This window comes from Pteropus medius, unplaced genomic scaffold, assembly GCF_902729225.1.
Source record: "Pteropus medius unplaced genomic scaffold, Ma_sr-lr_union100, whole genome shotgun sequence".
NCBI lineage: Eukaryota > Metazoa > Chordata > Mammalia > Chiroptera > Pteropodidae > Pteropus > Pteropus medius.
Window position 1 is genome coordinate 15,267,444 of NW_024349800.1, and position 25,423 is coordinate 15,292,866.

At 36.2% G+C, this 25,423-nt stretch overlaps 1 protein-coding gene across 6 annotated transcripts in view; it reads left to right on the forward strand.

The window, feature by feature from the left end:
• The window catches only part of LMO7 (LIM domain 7), a 181,765-nt gene that overhangs the window by 5,405 nt on the left and 150,937 nt on the right, over positions 1 to 25,423 (forward strand). The window lies entirely within an intron of this gene.

Consider the following 25,423-nt stretch of genomic DNA (forward strand, 5'->3'; position numbering starts at 1 on the left):
CACACACAGGATGCTGCTTCCTCACCTCCGGGCTATTGTGCATGGAATACTCATTCCGTGTTTACCATTTAATACCTGTTACTCTACTTCTTTCCTCCATCCTTGGGCTAAACTCAACCTTTATGGGAAGCCTTTTCTGAACCACCAAACCTTCACCCCCACCATTTCTTCCTCTCCTCTATTGCTTGTGTGCATCTCTCTTTTCGCGCTCTGTGGTGTAATTCCCTACATTTTTCTTTTCACCCAAGGATTTGGCTGGGTGCCTGATAAGTACTTGTCGAATGAAAGTATCATGTATAATCTTAAGGCTGTAGCTTTAACAAAATTAAAAAGTAAGTGTTTAAGGGTCAGCACTGTCAGATAATTGCTATAATGGAAGTTTGTGCAGTGTGTAGTGGTGACATTTAGGAGGCTGCCCGAGTCCACCTGCTAAGTCAGGCAGGCTCACAGGAGGCAGCATTGAACTGAGGCTGGGGTTCAACACACTTGTCTACTAGGCTGGGAAATCGTGGCTTTACAACTAGTTGTGAGGTCTTGAAGTTGTATTCATATTCAGCACAGCTTCCAAGGAGTTGCTCAGAGTAGTTTATTTTTACTTCGATACTGTTTCCTTGCAGTGAAATGCACAGATTTTAAGTGTACAGTTGCAGAAGTTTTGTCAAATGTGTATACTCAGGTAACCAGCACCCCAGTCAAGGCACAGACATTTTTATCACTCAAGAAAATTTCCCTTCCTAAAGGACACGTCAGTCTCCCTTAGGCAACCGCTCTTCTGATTTTGAGCATCGTAGATTTCTCAGGGTAGTTTCGAACAGCTATGAAATGTCTTAATGTCAATTAGTTCCTTCTTTTCTTTATTCAGCATTTTATGATTTTTTGAATACATCTTTATTGGACGAATAAAAAAGGGCTGTGGGAGAGGAGGGATGGCAGGAGATGAGGGGGTTCACAAAACCCTCTTGGGAAGGAAGTGATGCACACAGATAGGAACCGGAGTAGGGATGCCATTGGAATAGCCTGACTCCAGGAAGTGTAAATAGATAAGTCAAGGTATTTCCTGCGGAACTGGGAGGATTCCAGCACTGTGTCAGTCATTCTGGATCCTTCCAATGTACTGATGCAATGAAAGCTAAAAATGGACCTTTTTGAAAGTATAGGAAAATATCAAGAACTCGTACCTTTAATAAAACAGAAGACTAATGAACCAATTAGAAAACTGGACTAACTGGGTCTAAGGGAATGAATGATTTTTCCATCCTTGCTATACATTACCAGGTTAACCTTCGAAAAGCTTTGTGCTATTTTACAACCATGAACAGAGGCTGAGGGCTCCAGCTTCTCCATATTCAGAATTGAAAAATTGTCATTTGCATTTTCCTTCTAAACAAATAGATGAAAGATGTTCTACGTTTTCTCAGATCACTAACAACGGTAAGCAGTTATCTAACAGATGACTCATTGGGTTTCCTCCCATGAGGAAGAATGAAGCTGAAACAAGGAGGGTTCTGTCTCTTCTTAGTGAGGTCACAAAAAGCTCAGAGGACCCCTGGCCTGGCAAGGCAAATCTCCAAGGTCATGGGCATGGCAGGTCCATTAAGGAAGTGTCTCATGAGTTGTCCTGATTGTCTTTTGGGTTGTTTGGAGGTAGACCTTGGGAGTTCGCAGTAAAATTATGAGATGAAGAATGGAGCAATTGGCCATTTCAAGGAAGTGGAGCACGTTGATGTTTCTTCAGCCGTTTGTAAAGCCCAGAAACTCTTAAAGCTTCTCCTAGGCTGAGAAAATAATGCCCTGAGCTTGTCTCCCTCAGGATGCTGGGAGCGCTTTGGCTCGTCAAGGACTGCTGCTGAAACGGGTTTCTTTCACCTCTCTCTTCTTCCTTTTTAAACTGCTTCTCAATATAGCAGCATTTTTGAGTTACAGAAAAACAAAGCAACATTAACAAATTTGCCTGATTCTTTTAGATTGGAGAAAATAAACTTTCTAGGGTAAACTATTCCATCTATTACCACCTGCGGATTGAGTTGTCTGTGTTGTTCCTGTGTTCTACAGACCCTGACAGAAAGTTCTCAAATGCATGTTGAAGGAATGAATGTTTTATGTCCAATCAAAAAGGTTGGCTTATTTAATTGATGTTTGCAGAACACCTTAAGCCTGTTAACTGTCACAAATGTATTTAAGCCTGAGGAAATGATAAATTATGTGTACCTGTGCTTACTCTTTAGTTTCTGAAGGTAATTACTGGGTGTGTTTTTAAAAAATACTTTTGATGTACCCAAAGCTCTTAATAAGGATAATAACTGCCGCATATGCACAACTTTGAGCAGAGATTTAATGCACTTAGTCTGCCACTTTGCTCTAAGGAGGTGGGCATTAACAGATTCTACAGATGAATCCAAACACAGCCCCTCAACAGCCTTTATGGGCTGTATAATCTTCCTTGATTGGATGCTTGAAGATTGATTGGAATTCCTGGGTATAGGATGCTCAGTTTGGTGCTTGTATGAATTTAGATGGTGATGCACAGCACTAGACATAATGTCCATCTCTAGTACAGTGGGGATTTTCGTAAGGAAAGGGGTTAGAAAAATTTTATGTGGGCTCAGAGGGCAGAACTGGTAATAACTGATTGGTCACAGGGAGACTTTTCGGCTCAAGTATTTTGAAGAACTTTCTATAAATAACAATCTGTCTTACACCAGAATGGACTGACTTGAATAGTGAAATACATACTATTGAAGGTTTTATAAGAGAAAGTGAGTAACTGAAAAAGTAACTAATAGTTTTCCCCCCATGATGTGCAAAATATGTGGCAAGTGCCTTATACCTGCATGCCCTTATAATGTAGGACTATTATTACCTCAAGGTTTTTTTTGTTTGTTTGTTTTTTATTTTGTTTTTCCCAGATGAGGAAAAAGAGGTGAGAGGTAAAATAATTTGCTCAAGAAAACACTGGAACTAGTAAGTGGTAGTTGGAGATTTGAACCCAGACAGTTTGACTCCATAGCCTTACCTCTTAATTACTGTACTTTGCTGCTGACCAAGTGACACTGGCAGTAAATTGTGGGAAAGGATTTATAAATCAGGAAGCAAATGGACTCTTAGTGTTTATTCCATCTAAAGCTGTAAGATTAGCTATTTTTCATTTATGACGAGTCCTGCACACCACAGCAGGTTCTATCTTGTGATGTTAGCACCTGGAAAGCACATGATGATCAATTATTACATAAGCTACAGAATCGCTCTTGAGCAATTACTGACTTTAGATTTACATGTTATGGTGTATCTAAGCGAGTGGATTAGTGCTCACTAAACCATTTGAAGTGTTATAAAAGGGAAGCATTTTTTTTTATGGTGACATCAAGCTATATTTTGAGCTAGAGTAGGAGATAAATATATCTAATTAGTTTATAAGACAGTTTACCAAAGTATCAGTTTCTTCTCTTACATGACCCAGTGGTCCATGGCTTACCAAAAATTCTAGATGATTATTGTATAGTGTTTTTGCAATATTTGTCTTTTATTATTATTATTATTATGGTGACATTGGTTAACGAAATCCAGTAAGTTTCAGGTGTACAATACAAGAGTATGTTATGTTTTTGATGATACTTTCTAGTTAGTGTTTCAGACATGTAAATGCTGAAGTAAAGACCATAATCAAAGATTTTGCTTTCTTGACTAGACTGAAATTTGACCTAGATGTCTGAGCCGGAAAGGAAATATCTGAATTATTTTGTTACACCATCACCTGATAATATTCAAAGGAATAGCAGTCATTTCAACCTGATAATAAACTTTGATTCTTTAATTCTTTCTTGTTAGTGTTTAGAGCCATTCTACCTGAGGGAAGAGAAAATAAGCAAACATTTTGCCTTTACTTCTTGAGTGGTATGCAACCAATTTGGAGCTTACTCTGTTGTCCAAAGAAATCATTGTCTTTCTATCAACAGCATCAGATGCAGTTGGTCCCATCTTCCTTCTTGAAACATTTCCTTCAATAACCTCCTGGATTTTTCTTCTGTTTTACTTGATATTTCTGATTTGACTTTGCTAAATCCTCCTAATTACATTGACCAGTGTCGCTGGGCTTATATTCCCATGTCTTCTCTGTCTACAATCTTTCCTTAGCAGATATTATCAAATCTACAGCTTTATACACCTTATATATGTTGATGACTTCTATATTTATATTCCCGGTGCAGACGATGTCTCTAATATTTACATCTACACTCAAGATTTCCTGTCATAGATCAAATAGGCACATCACACTTACTTCAAGACAATTCTGAGTTCCTCCTCCTACCTGCCATCCACGTACTCATCCTCGCAGTGTTCCCCATCTTAATAAATGGCACCACTGTCCACCCACTTGCTTAGGTCCCCAACTTTGAAGTCATTATTATGTCTTATTTTTATCACACCCCATATTCAGTCTGTCAAGAAATCCATTGGCTGCATCTTCAAATATATCCAGAATCTGAACACTTCTTGACATATCTACTTCTCCCCCATGCTTCCGAAGTAACAACCAGATTCTTCTTTAAAAATATAAACCAGAGATTATGCATCCACCTCTGCCTTCTCTCCCCCCCTTCCTCCCACCCCCATAATGGGTACTCATTACATTTAGAATAAAACTGGAATTTTTAAACCATGGTCCATAGGGTCCCACATGATCCAGTCACTGCTTTCCTATCTCATCTCTGCTCCCTCTCTTCATCTTGCTTACTGTGCTCCAGTCAAACGGACAAAGAAGGTTTTTATTTTAGAGTCCTTGTGTTGCTATTCCTTCCACATGAATACATTTCCCTCACGTATTCAGATCTCAGCTTAAATGATACCTCCTCATCCCCTGCTCCCTCTTTGTAAAATAACTGCCCTTTTCACTACATACTCTTATATTTCATAGCACTTGTCATCACTTGCTTTTGTATGATATATATATTTTTTGTTTGGCTGTTACTCCCACTAGAATATTAATGCTTATGTGCAAGAACTTAATTTGTTTCTAAGCCTCAAATAATACTGGCTAGTAGACACTCAATATATATTCGTTGGATAAATAGATGAATGAACAAATGCCTTTTAATTCAATATACTTGAAATTGTTTTACTCCTGTGATAATGTCTGACTTTCTGGCTGTGCTTCATTGAACAAGAGAAGTTGGTTTTATTATATTAGGTATTTTTTTTTTCAAGTTCCAGATTGAGCAAGTTTAAAGCATGTTTTTCGCAAAGCAAGTTTAAACCATGAGAAACGGACTTTGTTAATCCAACTGTAAAAGTGCCCAAAGGTAAAAAAGTATCACAAGATAGTAAAACCTCCTAGAAAATTTGAGAATGAGCCTCCTTAGCTGAATACCCTGCACTGGGGACAGTATATTATCATGAAGCTCCGGGATATCGGCCATAAAAGGATCTCGTGGCTCACTGATTAGTGTGCTCCATTGAGCGTGGACTGGACCCAGGTACTAATCAGAGACAGAGAAGCAGGAAATCATTTTACCCTTTTTAGAAATAAAAGAAAATAATTTAGAATTTGAGAACACGAACATTTCTCCCATTTGCCCACTCTGGCATCAGAGGCCTACCCATGCTTTCAAATGCTGTTCTTTATCCCGGATTTTCCAGGAATCATTCTGAAATGGCACATAAAACTGAGAAGGGGAGAATTGAGGGAAAAAGAGGAGATGAAACTCCTTGTGGTTTTTGATTTAAAATAACTTTTTGTTAACTTGTTTTTCAAAATTATTCCTTCTAGCTGTCATATAAATTGATATTGTGTGTGTGTGTAATTTTATATAATTATATGTATATAATTTTATTGATGAGAAAAGAGGGACGCAGGGAAGGTACGTTTCTTTCCCAACACCACACAGCTGATACTGATAAAACCATTATCTGAACTTAGTTTTTCTAACAGAAACCTCAAGCTGTCAACCCCTTCATTCACTTTTCTGTTTCTCTCCCTCTTTTATAGTTGTACTGTGGTTTTGGCATATACACGCCCTCTTGTGCTATTAGCTATTCCATATGTCTGCCTTTGCCTCTCTTGTTTTTTCTTATTTCAAAGTTGGGGCTAAGTTAAAAATCATAGGAAAATGCTTAGACTTAATATAAAATGTAATGTAAATTCACAATGAGATATGAATAACTTCGCTGTTGGGCTGTGATGCTCTTAGAGGTCGTTTGTGTGTGAGGAAGGGCATGAGGCGGCACTTGCTATGGCGGCTCTTGCTGGGGCTTGTGCTGACAGGGAGGAGACAGCCACAGGGCAGCGTGGGAGTAAATGTGGACATGCTGGATAATAAATCTGCAGGAAGTTTGAGGATGGGAATTGCATTTGGAAGCTGCTGGAGGTGGTCCTTTTTGAGCTGGACCAGAAAAATGATGGGTGGAAAGTGATGTGGGGGGCAGTTGAGTTGATAGAGGTGGTACTAGCATGAGCCAGAGTCAATGGATTGTCCTGTTGGCAGGACAATAATGCTAGAAGTCTACTTAGTGTGGAAGGTACTTATTCGAAGGTAATGAGAATTGCAAGACCAAACTGTAGATAACGACTTTTGATTTTTTTTTTTTCTGTAAATGCCATATTGGGTGATGTTGGAACCTATGGGACAAAATGGGTCCATGGAGGGGAAAGACCATATTACATAGAGAGAGGAAAGAGGACTTAGCCGTGTGAAATGTTTTTTGTTAAAAGAAGGGAAGAGGAAAGAGAGGTGAAGGTTAAAAAGCTAGGTAGAAAACCAGAAATGTCGTAAGGATCCTCAAGGAGGCCTCGGTTCCATGAGAAAGAGAAAGAATTCTCAGCAGTGTTCAGGACTAGATGAAGTGGTCAAGGGAAAAAGGCCATTGAATCTGGCAGTGGAGCAGCCTCTCACTTGTTGCAAATACAGCTTTGGAGTGTTCATGTGAGAACCAAACCAAGCTTCAGAAAATCCTTCTGGAAAGTCTTAGTATAGGGGCAGATGCACCATGAGAGAAGAGATGGAAGAGTTACCAAGAAATCAGTAAGTACTTCCTTCATCTGGGTTAACGAAACCATTCCCTACCCCAGCGTACATTATTAGATATATTAGAGGTACAGACCCTTCATATTTAAGGGATATATACTTTAGGAGAAGAAGTCTGAAGGCATCTTTATGGTCTGTTATGTAAAGTACTAAAGTTGAAGTTACACTACTATATTTTAGAAATCTGTGTCCTTGATGTATTAAAGATCATCTGGATGTACTTTAATCTTCTTCTGATTTTATTTCCTTTTTTCTGAACAGAGAAAATGTCTCTCCTGTCCCCAGATTTTTAGATGATAAATAATTTGGTAAAGATATTTTGTTTTTACTGTTTAGAATAAATGTGTCTTAGTTTGAGTGACTCTATGAAGCTTAAAGTCATATTAATTTGGAAACAGATGATAATAAAACGGGAAATAAAACATTTCTAACTTTTAAATATAGATACATAGTCACCATAAAAGTATACATTTTTGGCACATCGTGTCTTTGTTTCTTTTCAGTGTTCTAACATGGTATAGTGGCAAGAGTGGCAGGGTTTGGGGTGATACTGCATAAGCACAGCTTATACATGGCAGATCCTGGAGTAAAATGTGTGCCTATGGACTAGACATGCAGCATCTTTAAGCCTAAATTTCTACAACTATACAATGAGGATTGCAGAGTGGTGATAAGTTGTAGAAAAAAAAAGAATGTGGAATGTATTAGATACTCAACAAATGTTATTATTATTATTGTCCTACTTGAATTTATATATGATTAGAAAATGGATTATTAAATGATAACATTTTTGTCTTTCCTAGAATGACTGCTTTTTAAGGTTGTGTGTGTGTGTGTGTGTGTGTGTGTGTGCACGTGTGAATCCCACAATGCATTTAGATAATTTACCGTTTATTTTAACCTCTGATTTTTGAATATGGGTTTTTGTTAAGTCCTTTCTATATTGTTCTTAAGATGTGGTAAAAATCCTTTCATCTATGAGAAATTGAGGTGGACTGAACAAATGCCTTAAGAGTAATGGATTCTGTTTCTTCATGGTACTTCCGTCATCTTCTCTCCAGGGATCCTCATGTTCATTTTACTATTTCTTTGCTATTGATTCTTTTCTCTCAATGAACTTATAAATCTACGGTTAGTAGACTTGCCTGAGACCTTTTAAGTCAAAGAAAGGAATTCCGTATTTATTGCACTGTTAAAAATACTGCCATATGTTCTTGTACTCACTGCCTCTTCTTTTTAGCTACTATCTATTTGAAGTTTCACATTAGAGAGTAGAGTGTATAGATTCAATGTGTTTTTTCTTTTCATTAAATAAATAAATAAATAGTTTTTCTAAGTCTGTACATTCCTGTTATCTCAATTGTTCTTTGTTCTTTATGCATCTTTTCATCCTTTAAGTTACTTTTCATGTTTTGCGTGCGTGTCTTTGAGTCATCTTTTTAATTAAGCTCTTCTGTGTATTCATTTTGGAAGAGACAACTGTAAGATCTTTCCAAGGAGGACATTTTATGATGTCTTACTAAAAATGAGCCCAAAGAGCTATTTTAGAAAAGAGAAGCTTCTATAGTTTCCATGAAGAAAAGACATGCATTATTTAATATTTTATTCAAAGGATTAAGTTTATACAACTGCCTGTTTTTAAGCCATTTTGCAAACATTTTTAGATTTGGAAAGTGCTTATGAGTCCTTAAAGGTATAACTTGCCAAATAGCTGATACTTTTGAAATCTAGCCTTAGTTCCGGTGAAAGAATGTGGTTGACAGCCGCACTGCAATTTACAGTAATCCTTTTTTTTTTTTCTGTAAGGAAATGATTCTACTTTGCTTAATAAATTCCAGATGACTTTCTGCCTCCTTGATTATTACTAAGACATTTAAAATTCAGGTTTCATTATTCAGTTTAGTTATAGCAATCCTCTCTGTGTTTGTAATGGCCAATGTGATGTTAAAATTCTTTGCAAAACTGAAACACTTAAGGGGCAAATTCCATTTTAGGTGGGTCATTTTGGGTCACAAGCTTATGATGTGGCCATTGCCTCAGCATTTGTCATGTTGTGGAACTCAAAAATGTCAACCATCTTTGCTTGTGGCTAGTCCAGGCTGGAAGGAGATCAAGTTGAAGACCCGTAAGGAAGTTCTGCTAGTGCCACAAAGAACTTTCTTGGAAGCTCACTTAAGTATTTCTACTTATTTTCACTGGTCACCCTTATCAGTAAGGGAATCTGGAAAATGTTTTTAGCTAGACATATCACTACTTCCAACAATATTGGGGTTCTGTCACTAAGGAAGAAGAGGTTGACGATGTTGGGTTGACAGGGAAGTTTCCGCCACACTTATTTTCTGATTGTTCCTTTCTCATAGTATTTTGCTTTGTTACTATTACAATTTAGTGTCTAAACTCTCTGAGGATATTATATTATTATAGTTTTTTTCTTGCTCTCTGCATTGTCTTTGTTTCTTTCAAGGGCCTATTCCGTTTGTTCCCTTTTGGCTTTGGTCTCTTTTAAGTTGAAAATTTCTTTTAAACCACTGATGATCCTTGTCCAACGACTCTAGATTTTCTACCAATCTCTGTATATTCAGCCATCTTCATATTTTCTCCTACCTTAAGGACCTGCCTCTAGACTCTTGAGTCTTTTCTAGGAGAACTTTACCTACTTCGCTTCTGAAGTATTCTTTTGCATGTCCTGTGGTTAAATTTTTCTCATTCTGCTCACTCAGTTACCACTGCTCCATCTACTTTCCGTCTTCCAAAAGTTTGTTCAGGTTTTCTTCTACTGTTGACTCTTTTCTGATTCCCTTTGTCCTTGTGGGTTAATGCCTATGCTGTCATTTTGGTGGAGTTTTGGGAAACAATGAAGAGTCCAATATATATATATAAATTTTTAAAGATGTACATCATAGAATAAAAGAGTAGAAAAACATGAATTGAATGAGGGTTACAATTATTGTTGAGGTGTAATTTCACACAGGTAGAATAAACGCCACCTTATTTAAATTTAAAAAATTCTACCTTATTGTAAAATTGAATCAAGAGGGCCCATATACATCTTAAATCCACGTACTGTAGTGAGGTAAAATTTAAATCACCAATAAAGAGATAGTGAATTTAGGACAAGCAGAAAATGGCCATAAGAAAAAATAAACTAAAGCCATAGAAGAGGTAGAGTTTCGCCACATGTTCCAATATTTGTGCTAATAATGGTTCATAAACTTAATCTTTCTAGCATTATGACCCTATCCATGCCTTTCACAGCCTGGCTTTTACACACATTCTTGTATTCATCTGAAGGCCTGAGGATAGGGGGAGAAAATGTTTAGTGCCTGGCATGTAATAGTTATTCAATAAATGAGTTTCTTTTCTTAAACTCCTGAAAAACTTGTCCCTTCAAAGAAAAAAAGGAAGTTAACAGATATCGAGTACCTATGTTCCAGTCACTTCAAACAACTATGTTCTACAGATAAGAAAACTTAAGATCAAGGAGCCTGAGTAACCTGCCCAAGGGAGAGCAAGCTGTACCCTCAGATCCTGCCTTCGGTCCTGGTGTCCTTTTCGTGACATCACAATTGCTTCCAACGTTTACACTCCTGTGAATGTTTACCTAAAATGGAACAACAACCCTTCTGCAGCACTTGTTGTAATTGTCCATTTTTGCTACAAGCTTCTTTTCTCTTGTTCTTTCAATTACTTAATGAAGATGTTAAGATTTATTTTATTATTGGGATATAATTTACATATAACTTTGTATTAGTTTAAGGTGTACAACATGATGATTTGATGTATGTATATATTGTGAAATGATTACCACAAAAAGCTTAGTTAACACCCATCATCTCAATAATTACACATTTTTTTTCTTGCGATGAGTACTTTAAGATCTACTCTCTTAGCTGCTTTCAAAAATACCATACAGTATTGTTAACTGTAGTCACCATGCTGTATGTTATGCCACAGCTTCTTGAGGGGAGGTGCCAAACCACCCAGGATCGAAAACAGTGCCTGGAACTTTGATGATGGCTCAGGAGAAATTTCTTAAAAGGAAATTGTTGAATGAATTCAGTGCTCTGATGTAATATTGGTACTATACATTCTTATTGAATGGAAATGGAGACAATGGCTTGGACGTGGAGTTTCTGGAGGGAAGAAATGCTGAGTAAGAAGAGGAAGATCATCAATGCAACTGGAAGCAGTCTGTAACGGTCTGTGGTATTTTGTGGTTAAAGGGGATATACTTCAAGTCTTTGATGATAGAGTCCAATAAATACTTTTCTGTTCTAGTGAATTTAGATCTGCAGTTCTGGTACCATTAATCATTAGGTAATTCACAATTTGACATTAGGAATGTCAGATATTTATATATTACTCAAATATAAACTTAGGCAAGATTGCACTAATCACTTAATACATAGTGACCTTAAAGTTAGTGAATAAATAATTAAAATTCATTGTGTACTTTTCTTTCTCTTTGCAACCATAGTGGATCTCTTCATGGCAAAGGCAATGGAATCATAAGACAACACTGAATCTAGTTTTTTTTCCACATAAAAAAATGTACCTTTCACATTCTAAACACTACTATGCTATCCTCTATTCGTCCCTCAAATAAGAAATTTGGAATATATATCAGGATTCTAGCAGGAAACTGATCACAACTCACATGATTCAAACAAAGAGATTTTAAAGAAGGAACGCTCTTACAAATGTGTGCGAAGAGAGGAGGGAACCAACAAGGAATGTCAAGGCACAGAAGGGAGCACCCTGAGAAGGCATCTTCCTGAATGGCTGAGAAGGTTAAGAGAAAAAAGTTCTGTTGCTGAAAATTGGAAAACCATATCTGGGCCATCGAGGAGGACAGGCAGAGGCAGTTGTAGTTGTGAAGGTCCTTGAGAAGCAGTGAAAAGAAATAGTGAAGAAATATGCTGATCCTTCTATTATTCTGACACATCTCAATGGCCAAATCGAATCAGACGCCAGTTGGCTAGGGCAAGATGATGTAGTCCTCAGGGGCCTCCTCCTATGGCACAGGAAGGGAGTGTAATCAGATCCTGGGAAACTAGAGAATAGATTGGGGTCAGTGAGAGCTGCGGAACTAACCAGCACAGAGTACATTTATCCCTCCATCTCTCTTCCCCTGCAGCCCAACTGTGGGTCTGCAGAGAGAATTTTTCTTGCAGGATTTTGTTCTTAGAGTCCTTATTTACTATTATATATCTCAGTCTCATTACTCAGAATCTCAGTCTGCCATTGTTTCTTCTTTATCTTCTATCTCAAAATCTCTCATACAAGCTTAGTTACACTTATTTCTCAAACATTTTTCTTAGATCCTATTTTGGTTAAAAAAGTTTCTGAATCTTTGCATATCTGAAAATATCTTTCTATTTCCTGCTAGGTAAACAATTGCTTGTCTGGCTTTAGAAGTTTTAGATTGCAGACTTTGTCCTTCTGAAGTCTGTAGAGTTGTCGCACAGTCTTCTCATCTTCAATATGGTAGATGAGAAGTCTGTTGTAACTTCTTGTTCTTGTCAGGAAGCTTGTTATATTTATTTCTTGTAGTATTTTTCTTCATCAGACTATATCAGATTTTATCCGATTTAGTGAAATTTTATTCTCTTTGTTTAATTATCATTCACATCTTTTTGCAACTCCTTGAATTTGTATTTAGGTCTCCTAGAGCTCTCCCCAAGGTCTTTTCATGCTTTGTATCTCTTTGTAAGTTTGCTCTTTGGTTGATATTTCTTTGAGGCCTCTGATCTTGGTAGTGCTATGCTTCAATTCGCCTGCTAAATTTTTTAGTTCATGGATTTTATATTTTTTTGGTTACAAAAAGAATTTTTTTATATTGACTTGGACTTCCTGAAGTACTCATTTTTTGCTCAAGTTGTCATCTGAGTCCTCCAGTAGTTCTATTTTATTAGGAAGATTTTTCTTATTTGTTCTTTTTTTGGCAGCTGGACCCCCAGAGATATGTGGTTATTTTTCCTTGTCTCTTCATTGAAGGTCGGGTCCAGCTTCTGGGCAGCCCTCTGTGGCGGAGGCTCAGTTTCTGTCCATGTGGTGGGCAGTGAATCTGTAGGTGGCCCTTGTTCAGTCTTGGGACATCAGCAGGAAACTTCTCTGCTCCTAGGTGTCTTTATGCCCTTCTACCCTTGCGTGGAGGGGACACATCCCCACCTACTCTTACTGGAGGCCATGGCAACTGGCGATGGTATCTTTTTAGGGTTCAAGTCCGTCCATGGGTTCAGGGGAGGTGTATGGTTTGAATTTGAAGTTGAGGGAGGAAAAATGTCTGCATTTAATATGCTACCATCTCCAGCATGTTTAAAAATGTTTTAAGCTTTCTTTAATGCACTATTAAGATTTATCATGTTTTTGACTATCCAGCAATTTAGAGTGGTTATTCACCTTTGAAATATATTTAAATGTTTTTCTTTAACTTTAGCATATTTTAATGTGTAAAGATTTTTTTTTCTTTTTCTTTTTAACATTCAAACCAGGACTGTAATATTTTCTCTTATATGACTTTGGAATGAATGCAAGCATATTTTGCATGCTAAGGGGTTGTCATAGTTATGGTTTCTGAGACGCCGTGTTTAGCCTGTGGTTAGTAGACTATAGACGTTTGTGGTTAGGGGTAATGTAGAGTAGCCAGCATTTTGCTTGGAATGTAAAACATGTGGCTATTGGAAAAGGTTACATCAATTCTGTTGCCTATGAACGAGCTTAGTCCAGGTCGGGCACACTGCCAGCCTCTCTGAGGACCGGCCCCGTGAAGAAGATCGGACTGCAGGCTTCTTTCCCTTCCCTTCTTTAGTCAACAGTCCAGGGATGAGCTAGGCATCCCTTTTTCATATCACACTGCTCTGTGTGACTATTGGACCAAAACGAACATCTTGTTCTCACCCAGGGGTGATTTCGTCCCTCCAAGTGACATTTGGGGATGTCTGGAGACTCTTTTTTTCATTGTTTCAACTGGGGTAGGGGATGCTATTGACTTACCGTGGGTAGAGGTCAGGGATGCTGCTAACCATCCTGGAATGCATGAGTCAGATCTCATACCAAAGATTTATCTTTCTGACCCCAAATGCTAACTGTGCAGAAGTTGAGAAAGCCCGTTCTTGAGTCTAGACTTTTCCCCCCAATTCTTTTTGGCACAATGTAACTTTAAAAATATACTTAGTACTTGAAAAGTTATACTTAGCTGTTATTTTGCTTGTTTCTTTTTCTGCAGAGAGCTGTGTTCGAAAATTATAGTTGTAATAGGATTATCGAAAATTGAGGAACACACACAATTTACTGGGGCAGCATGATGCTCTGGGTGCTGTTGGGGGGAACAAAATAAAGGGGGGTGTCATCTGCTCCAAAGGTTGATTGATGGGTGAGGCAATTCAATGATTTTGAATGATAAAATGCGGTTTAAAATAGTATAATTATTTAGAAATATTCTCCAACAGTCAAAGTAAAGAGTGACACTGGGTTACAGTTGGGGTCCAGCTTGATTCCTTGGCCACATCCTCTTGTATAAATCCAGCTCACTATTAATCATCCAGCAGCTCTCCTGGTTAATGTGGCTTCTTAGGATAGGGAAACTCATGAACTGATGATATACATATTATACCAAAGAAATATATGAGGAAGATTAAATATGATGGTGTCAAATAACTCCTCTATCTGTTTTGAGAAAAACAAACATATTACCACTTGTCTCCTGATGATTTTCAAATTGTATCAGTTAGCAAGTATAATTTAATTTTTTTTAAAAAGTAAAAATGATATCCAACTCACAGAACCTTATCTTCATTTTGAGCTAGAAATTACTAAAGTTTTTGCCACCCACAAGTAATTTTGATTATTAAGTATCATTTAAAAATAAGCCTTAGTGAGCTTCACCTTTGCCTTAATTTTTTTCATGGTCATTACATTTTGTTCTGTTAATATATTTTCCTGTCCTATTTTGGACCTCAGTTCTAGGGAGGTGAATTAATGAGCCTTTTTGGTCCACAGTATGTGATCACAGTACACTAGAGCTCTTTTGTTCCAGTCTCTTTTTCCACATAGGTAACTATTCTAATATGTTTGTTCGGTCCATAGACTTTTGTGTCCTTATAAAATCAATGGTGGGGTTTTTTTTTTGTATGTATTATTATAACTTTATATATTTTAGACCCCATTCTATTTTTTTTCATTGAGCTTTGCTTTTGAATATTTAACCATGTTGCACAGTGTTGTGACAAATTTCCTCAGACTTGTCAACCTGTGAGATGGCATATATTCAGGAGTGAGATTGCGGGACTGTAGGATGTGCACCATTTATTTTTGCCATTAACTACTTGCCCAGGTGCCTTCCAGGAGGCTCCACAGCTGCACTTTGCTAGCACTGAATGAGGGAATTTCTTTTCTTACCTTTTGTCTATACTGTTAAGGGTCAAATTGTTCCCTGCCCAAAAGATGTGCTGAAGTTTTAACTCCAATACCTGAGAATGTGACCTTATTTGAAATAGTCTTACAGTGATAATCATGTTAAAATAAGGTCATTAGGTTGAGCCTTAATCCAATATAATTGGTATCCTTAGAAAAAATGGTATTTTTGGACAGACACACAGAGAGAAGACAGCCATTTGAAGACAGAGGATTGGAGTGATGTGTCTACAAGCCAAGGTTGCCAAAGCTTGCCAGCAAACCACCAGAAACAAGGAAGAGGCAAGGAAGGGTCTTGTCCCTACAAGTTTCAGAGGGAGCATGGCCCTGGCAACATCTTAACTTCAGAACTGTGAATCAATAAATTTCTGTTGTTCTAAGCCACTCACTTTGTGGTAATTTGTTATAACAGCCCTAGCAAACTAATACACTCACCATCACTGATATTATCCAATTTGGCAATTTTTGCCAACCTCGTGGGTATAAAGTGGTATCATGTGTGTGTGTGTGTGTGTGAGAGAGTGACAACAGCAGTCAGTTTAATGACCCATCAAAGAAACACCTGGCACAGTTCTGAAAGTCCTGGACTACTGTTTTTTAAGAATGAAAAATTTCAGATTTTATGATCCAGAACCCTGAGGAAAAATACTTACCCACATAGTAAATCAGATTCTCCTTAAGGATGACATAGTAACCCTCCAAGACTGTCTATTGTTCTAGTATGGATTTCTCTGTTCAAAGGTAAGGTTAAGCCATCTCTTCATGTACCTGTTTGGTTTTCAAATATTTTCTCTAAAGTCTTCACCTATCTTTTATTTTTGTTCTTTGATATCCTTTCTTGAACAGAAACTCTTAACTTTGATGTCACATTCATTCATTCTTGTTTTATGGTTAAGAATTTTATGGTTCCTTAACCATAAAGTTATTTTCGTGTATATCTTTCTGATACATTTATAATTTTACATTTACAGTAGGGTAACTAATCAAGTTAGGTTTTATGTATGTACACGGTATGAGATAGTAGTCAACCTTTTACAGCACTGTTTCTTTTCTTCCAGTTTTCCCAGCACCATATGCTGAATAATCTATTCCCTCCTTCTTTGCTGTTCTCTTGAACGTTTATCAAGGCCCATATATACATGACTGTTTTTGAGTTTTCTGTTGTTTGTTGCTGTACCAAGATTGCTATTTTTTGACTTCGAGTGATGTCAAATATCAGATGGTATGAATTTCTTCTTTCTGCAGTTTTCAAAATTGATTTAGCTATTTTAAAACTTTTATTTTCTCCATAAACTTTGAAATTAGTTTAGAGAGTTCTTCAAATAATCCAAGTAGCATCTGGTTGAATTTGCTTGAATTTCTAGATCAATTTGGGGAGGATCGTTATCTTTACAGTAATTTATTTCATCTGTAAACAGAATATTTCTGTATCTTTCAAGTTTTTAATATTTTATTAACATTTTTAAAATTATGAATAAAATTCTTATCAAGTTAAATCTAAAAACTTCATAGTTTTGCTGCTGCTTTGAATGGTATCTTATTTAATTATATCTTCTAACTGGTTAATGGAGATGAACGGTATGTGAAGTTTATCTTGAATTTGGGAACTCATCTCTCATTAGTTTTAAGGGTTGATTGGTTTTTCTCTATAGATAAATCAATCATATCTCTACATAATGACAACTTTATCTCTTTCCTTCCAGCCTCTCATATTTTTTTCTTACTATATTAATCAGGATGGACAGCATTATGTGGCATCTTTGACTTGTTCCTACCTTAAAGGGAACACATCAAAGGTTTCTCTTTTCTACTGTTTCACTTTATGCTATTGTTTTGAGTATATAGCATTAAAAATCAATTTATGGATATTTTCTTGTATTCCTGGCTTTGAGAATATTTATCATAATCAGATGTTGAATTTCATCACATGCATTTTGGAATCTATTAAGGTTATGTGAGTTTATTTTTTCCTCTAATTCATGTGGTGAAATATACTGACATGTTTTAATATGAAGCTACCCTTGCATTCTTGGAATAAACCCTTATGAAGATAATTTTTAAAATTATTAGCTGTTATTGATATTTTTCTAAGATTTTTTTTTCATTTATGTTCTTAAGCAAATTAGCCCAGAATTTTTTTTAAGCATTGTTTAGATTTTGAATCAAGATTTTATTAGTCTCATAAAAAATTGTGTTACTTCCTGCCTTATTCTGTTATGTGTGAAAACATTTAAGGATGGGCGTATTTCAGGGAATAAATGATTAAAATTACATTTCTTCTCGCATTTGTTTTGACATTTCATACGATTCCAGAAATCTATTCCTCCTATTTAGATTCTCAGTTAATATTTTTTAATATTCTTGTTAAAAAAAAAACCCTTTTATAGTTACAGAAAATGTTAATTGAGCACTTACTACATTCCAGACAATATAGTTGGTGGGAACACAACAACAAACGAGTAGATAAAAGTCCCCAGCCTCATGGGACAGACTTACATTTTGGTGGAGACGATAAAAAATAAAAAGCTGATATTATATTAGAACTTTGCTTTTTTTGCCCTATTTCAGTCTGTATTTTGTTCATCGTACTTTATCTTTTTTTTTTAAAATCCTACAACACTGTTCAGAGATATGTATATCTTATTGATCATTTCAAAGAACCCGTTTGGTTTTATTTACTCTTTTTTGGTCTGCATTCAGAGAACGGGGTTTCCATTTCATTGTTTCTGCCCTTCTCTTTAATAGCAATCTTACATCTTGTTTCTTGGATTCTACTTTTGCTTTTTCCATCTTCTTAAATGGCTAGCCGATGGCGTGCGGTGCCTTAAGTTACTGCACTGGGGGACTAACCACATGTTACCCCTTCTGTCCTCTCAGGGTCTTTACTGCTTCTGCTTTCTTCAGATCCCTCTGCTCACCAGTGGGGTAGGTGCTCCTTGGACTCAGGGGGAGCTGGAGAGTAGGCTGCTGTGCTACGTGTAGAAGGTACCTTTGTTCCTGTATATCACTCCATTAGTTTGTCATAGTCTCTACCTTGAAAACTCATTCTCTGGAGTTTTTGAGATTTTTATTTCCGAGTCCCCCTTCTGAGTAGTAGATAGATGCCTTATCCCTTGTCAGGAGTTTCAGGTTGGCCGATAGCAGGTACTTTGTCAGTGGAATTTAAAATGTGACTAAGGGAGTATGGAGTCCCCATGAATGGAATTAATGCAAGGCCACGGACAATTTGGAAACTTGTATTTTCACATTTAGTCTTTTCACTGTTCACTCTGAATCCCTTATTCTAAGAAGTTTTGATTATTCCCTCCAGCAGTAATTCTTCCTTCTACCTATTATTCTACTACTTTATTTTTACTTCTAACTGTATATATCCATTTCTTTTAAAACAGCGATTTTTGCTTAGCTTTGTCTCCCACCCTGATGTAGGAACACTTGAAAGGCTGAGACCCAGGTTTTTTCATCTTCATGTTTCCCACACTACTGCATATATAGTAGATGCCAAAAAAAAGGTTGAGGTATATTAAACTAAATATTGTCAAATACTACTTTTAGACAGAAAAGGTAGCTTCATGGTATTGGACAGCCAGGAATAAAATTCTCATACATGAAAGTGCTATGTAAACTGCTAAATGTGACCATGAGCGAGTTACTGAAAGTGTCTGTGCTTTAGTTTTTGCAAAATGGTAGTAAAACCTGCTTCATGGGGTTTGGAGGAAGAGATAAGGCGAGTTAAAAGCTGTTTTAATTGAAGCAGTGAAGGAATGCAGAAGACGTAGACACACCAGAACTAAGGAAACGCAGCAAATGCCAGAAAGGTAACCAAGCCACTGTGGGAGTGCGTAACAGGAGGAACAGTGATCGGTAACCAGACACGACAGGCTACTGCCACCTGTTTCCAGTTTCTCTTCCTCTTGCTGGCGGAGCACAGGAGGCATGAGAAAGGAACTGTCACATTCCGAGAGCATCAGCCCCAGAGGCACGCGTTCCCTGCTTCCTCCCACGCTGTATTTTAATTTTACTTGTATTTTAACAACTTCTTTGAGGTATAATTTACATCCCATAGAATCCTTGCTTTATTAAAGATTCTTAAGCACCACTCTCCACATTCTCATAATTACATGGGTTACTTTAAAGTTGAACAATCTTTTTTAAAATGAGTGTACTTTTCTGCAGCTAGAAATTGTAAATTATAAATGTTTTATTTTTATTTACCCGTCACTTAAATTTTCTTCATTTAAATTTTCTTTTTTTTACTTGCTATTTTAATATTAAGTACAAAGTGACACAGTTTAACTGAATGGCTACTCATGCCTGACAGTGACTCACCCAATCAGGTGTTAAACTAAATTTCTTAATGCTTCAGAGGTTCTTCTGTGTGGTACTCATGGAATTTTAAGAAACTGATCATTTAACCAGGACTATTATTGTCACCTGTCTTTTTGCTTTCTTATTTACGTTTATATTCTTGTAGTATTAGACCATTTTCATAACTACCCCGCGAAGGCTGGAGAGGAGATAATAATTATCTCTTGAAAGAGGACCTGCGGGAGCAAAGATGTTGATCTAAGTGCCCCAGTTCACACCTCTCCCACTGATGTTAGTACTTTGGGGCTTTTAAGTACTTTCCTGTGTGTTCTCATCTGATCCTTCTGGAAGGATCTCCTTTGGGAGTAGCAGCTGAAGTTCCCATTTTATAGATGAGGAAACCGAAACCCACTTAAGAGACTTCTATGCAGCTTCCAAATGGTGATGCCGTGGGATTCTGGTTTGAATCCTAATGTCATTTATAGATTGAATATGTGTTCCTATGGGTTATTCAATTTGTTAATTAAAAGTAGAAGTAAAGTTTTTTTTTTAATATTCAATTTTAACTCAGCGAGAATTTATTAATTTTCTGCTATGTGCCTAGGAGAAAGAAGAAGAAATCCTTGTGAGAAAAGCATCTGGCCTTGGAGAATTAAACCAAGACCTGACTCTTTTCACAAAGAAGGGGAACATTTTATTAATTCCCTTTAATTACTCCGCCACCTTTTTTTTACGTTTTGGAAGTTTTCTGACTTTAATTCTGAGAGTTTAAAGGAGCATTTGTAGCATCTTCTAGCTAAATAAAGTCTTTGAAGTGACTTTAAGTTCCTCATGTGTTTTTGATGCTGATGGTAACTGAGATGCTTGTTATGTAGGGAACAAGAATATTAAAGGATACTAATGAGCTTTTGAGATGTTCTTCATGACTGTGTATATAGTTTACTTGATCATAGCAAATATAATAAACTTGTTTTAATGGCTAAATATTATACTTAGATATCTAAGAATTTCCCGAGATATCTATATTTTAAATTCAGATTTGTATTTAGTCATACATTTTTTTCAAAGTTCAGGCATAATTCTTTTTTATATTACATGCCTCTTTAATCCAATATAATTTTAAATACAGTTTTGAACTAAAATTTTTGAATTTTAATATTGTAAACTATCAGTTTAAGAAATCTGAATTTAAAATAGTATATGTAATAATACTGATATTGCAAAAATAAAGTGCTGATGTTTTTACTTACCTCCTCCTTGATTAATGGTTTAGTGGGGCTAGTTCTACTAGTCTAAGCATGGTTGGGGTCAAATGCTAATTGTAAGATAAAATGGTTTTAGACTTACCTTTAATTGTCTTTAAGCTAAACATTTACAAATCGGTATGCTGAGGGACACAGGGTAAAGACACTACATACTGCTGAAAGGTAAAACAAAACTAACTGCAACAACAAAAGTCCTTCTGAGATGTAATGAAAAAAATGTGACAAAATTTATTATACTACAAATTTTATTATTGTTTGTCTTGTTTTTAAGAATCAAAATGGGACTTCCAAATGTTTAAATAAAAAACTTTAAAAGTTCATAGCGTTGTGAAGCATCAGTACTAATGGTGAATACTGGTTTATTTTAGTTTTTGGACCATTTCTGGTATTTATATCAGATGTTTAAGATTCAAAACACTGTGTATCACTTCTCAAAAGTTAGAAAAATTTACATAATTTTTTTTTATATAAGACAAATCAAGTAACATAATGACTAGGGAACAGTTAATATCTTTGTCCCCAATGTATTCATGTCTAGAACTTAACATTTGCCAAATAAAAAGTTTGATTTTCTTTTTACTAACTCTTCTTGATATATCTGAAATCCAATAACAAGGTTGATTTTTATTTGGGTAACTCTGTCCTTGGAAAGATCTATCTAAAGATCTTTGTAAAGCAGCAACAGATATTTGTATTCCTGCTCATAACTTTGGGGTAAAATTTGTTTCATGGTTGAGGTGGATAGCTGAAAAATACAGTTTTCAATTAGAAAAGTAATTTCTGTACCTAATTTTTGGGTAGTTACTATTGTCAACCTAAATGAAAAGGTAAACTGAGGCAAATGCAAATGACTGGAAATTGAGTTTATTTGGAAATAGCAGAGGAATTGAAATTTGGGAAATGCATGCTGCAGCAAGCTACAGGCGGGTCTTTGGAAGGTTTGAGGCGGGCTTATGGTCAAGGAGTGCGAAGAGGTGGACATCCAGCTAGAGTCCAAACAGTAAGTTCATTGGCTTGAGGATGAGGAGGTGTTGTTGGCAGCTGTTCACTGGCCAGGAAATAGTTCCTGGTCTTCTATAAATCAGGCATTTCTAGGAAATCAAGTTTCTTGGTTCTTAAGTTCTCTTCTTTTGAGGGTGTATTATAACTTCTGGTTCCATTTTAGATTGAAATCTTTTAACACTATGAAAATGTAAAAGTAATTTATGACTTTTAATTCTTGTTGAATTAGACACACTGATACAATAAAATAAGTTTATCTACTTTGAAAATATATATCACTTGTTCAGAATGGATGATTTTCATGACTTCTTTTTTTTTTAAAGCTATTTCCTTTCTAGAAATTTGCCTGATGCTCTTCCCTGTGCCAAGATTCTTTTTCCAGTGCTACTGTCTGTGATATTTTCTCTCTGCTCTACAGTTTTTTTTTCCTTTATTTTTATATCCCATAAATGGCACTTTGAGATAGAAAAGGTTAATATAAAAAGTGTCAATGAATTCTTAAATATTATTTTTTAATCTAAAAAGTTGCCTTGATTTTAATTTAGCTATTCAAGTTGGCTAAGAGAACATAGGAAAAAAAGAAAGAACAGTTTTCTAGTCTTTTAATTCTACCTTAATATATTGAAACATGTAGACATATGTTATGTGGATTATGTATTTATTGACCTCATAATTCCTATCTTTTACACATTTCTTCTACATTCATAGTACAAAATTAGTGTAAGATAATATTTCTGTAGCTAACCTGGCAAGCCTCATTTATATGATCATCTTTGAGAAGCCCTATGGCTGGTGAAAATACACTTTCCATTACTTAGTTTAAGTTAGCTTGATGATATGATGTCAGATATGTGTATAGAATAAAATTTTTTAGTATCGTTTGTTTTTTGTGGAAATAAAATGGCTTCTCAGTTAGTTATACCAAATGCTTCATAATAGTTTTAAATTTGTTCGTGTGCTCTTATCCTTGGGTGGAATACCCTAGCAGATTTTTTAGTAACTTCTTTAGAAATTTAAAGCTTTCAGAAATTTTTCAAATTTTTTGATTGAGGTAAATTTTAGAACGAATTAGAGTTCAGAAACAAATTTGTTCTGATAGTTTCTTATGATCTTTCTATGGTGTAGTTATTGTTCCTTATATTCTGGCTTGGAAGTAGTCATTTAGATACTTTGTAAACTTTATATGGGAAAAGATCAGATTTACTTCTGGATTCTTGTTTTGTAAAATAATAAAGTTTTAGTCTGAATGGATTAATTAACTTGATAGAGTTCTAATTTAGAGGCAATTTGTATCTGTATGCTTGGCCCACATTTTATAGGTTCTGTAGCTATTTAATTTTGGTAGCTAGAAACCAGAAATGATTAGATTTCTACTAGTGTTGGTAGTTATTCAACCAAATGTATGTTTTCTATTTAAAATCCTATTTTCTGTGTTATGAAAAGTTTTATAGGATATTTAGAAGAAAAATAAAAAAAGATCAAGATTTTTTTTCAATAATGTTTGGTGCAAGAATATTCTAATGTATTTCTAACTTAAATTGGAGTCAAAGAAAATGTAAAACAAGTTATAAACTTAAAAATTTAAAAATAAAAAAAACTTTCTTATTGATAGAAGCCATGCTTACGACTTACACTGAAATACATTTTAAAAACTGACAATAAAAAGGTTTATATTTGGAAGTTGGATATTACTGTGGCTATTTTGTAATTGTAATTTTTCTTTTTGAAAATAAAATCTCCCCCAAGTCTTAATTTTCATGTCAGGATTTAGATACTTTAAAAAGTGAAAATCTTCCTAAAGTGTTCTCAATTCTGCACTGTTCTAGAATGAGGCGTTTAATATTCTCCACGACCCAAGATGGTGTCGCTGAAGGAGTTGGCACTGTCCTGGGTCCTTACTGGTCCTTACTGTGTTCCTGAGGCCATTCCAGCCCCTTCCTGCAAAACTGAACAGGCAGCACGTTCTCCCCTCTTTATGTTCATTTGGTAACTGGTCCTAGGCTGTTGAGAAAGAGGACTAAGTTTGGGATGTTTTATTTGCCAGGCCTGGGGACCGTACCCTTCTGCAGCTGCCCTCCTTGACAAACAAGTATGTGATATTGGGATCTTTCTTTTTTTTCCCCCATTGTTTATTTTGTAGCTTTTATGTGAAAAATAGCCAATCAGAGTGCTTTTTCATTTCTCTGTGAGAATTAGGCCATCTTAATTTCACACATATTAGAATTTTGCCTGGTGACCCAATATTGTTGCTAAGGTGTTTTGAGAGCTATTTCTTCACCATCAGAAATGATTCTTGGACCCTTTACTTTTGTTGCCAAATTCCTTTTCTATACTTTATTTCAACTCTGAGAGGTCTAAAATGTTCATCCTTAGGTAACTGAGATTTTTATTATAAAGGAGAACTTCCTAATAATTTTGATATTGGGAAGTAGAGTAAATAGTATGCTTGTAGCCTCACAGGGAAGGTTGCTAACTTTAGTATTTAGAGTTTAAGGGTGTGGTTGACTTCATTTCTTCATTAGGTCAGTTTCCATTAAGGATCATGTGTGTGTGTGTGTGTCAAATGCATGAGTGAATTCTGGACCTTATTCCGGGAATACAGAAATGGACGTCCTATGTGGTATTTCTTGGTGTAGCTGTCTGGTCAGTGCCGTAATGCAGATAGGCAGAGGGAGCTTTGGGAGAGGAGAGACGTCAGAATCAGATTATTGGGAAAAGATTAGGAAATGCTTTCTAAGGAGGCAATGCTTGGTTCAGTCTTGGGAATGAGTTGGAGTTAGCTGGGAAATGGGGAATTGAAAGGCGTTTTTTTCCTAAAGGGGAACAGGTGTGCAGAACGTGAGGGAGAGTGGTGTTGTCAGGGAAACACCCTGAACTCCAGCTGGAGCTTAGTGGAGCAGGGCACCAGAATGAATCATCTCAAGCAGCCGTTTTCAAGGGGTGGCGTTCTGAGACCCCTATAGGTCCCTGAGACACTTATGCATGTGTGTTGGTGGGGGGTGGTGTGGGGGGAGGTCCTACAAGTTCAAAACAATGCTGATTTTTATTTGGCTTTTTAACCCTAATTATCGTGAGTGTGCTGAGAATTTTCCAGAGGCTCCATGATATGTGATGACATCATTGCTCTCAAGTTTAACGGTGTATGGACTTGCCGCTTCTCGTGTTTGAAAAATTTCTCTTTAAATTTCTAAAACAGTAAATATTGATAGATAAGCTTACATAAGCTAGAGCTCTTTGGGCCTTCAATAATTTTTAAGAGTATAAAGGCATCCTGAGACCCAGAAGTCTGAATGCTGTTCTAAAGAGTTTGGATTTTATTTTGAGTGCTGGAGGGAGTCACTGAGTGACTTTTGCAAGAGGGTGATGTGATCAGTCTATTTCGAGAGCATGGTGGTGATATGAAGCACAGAGTGCTTA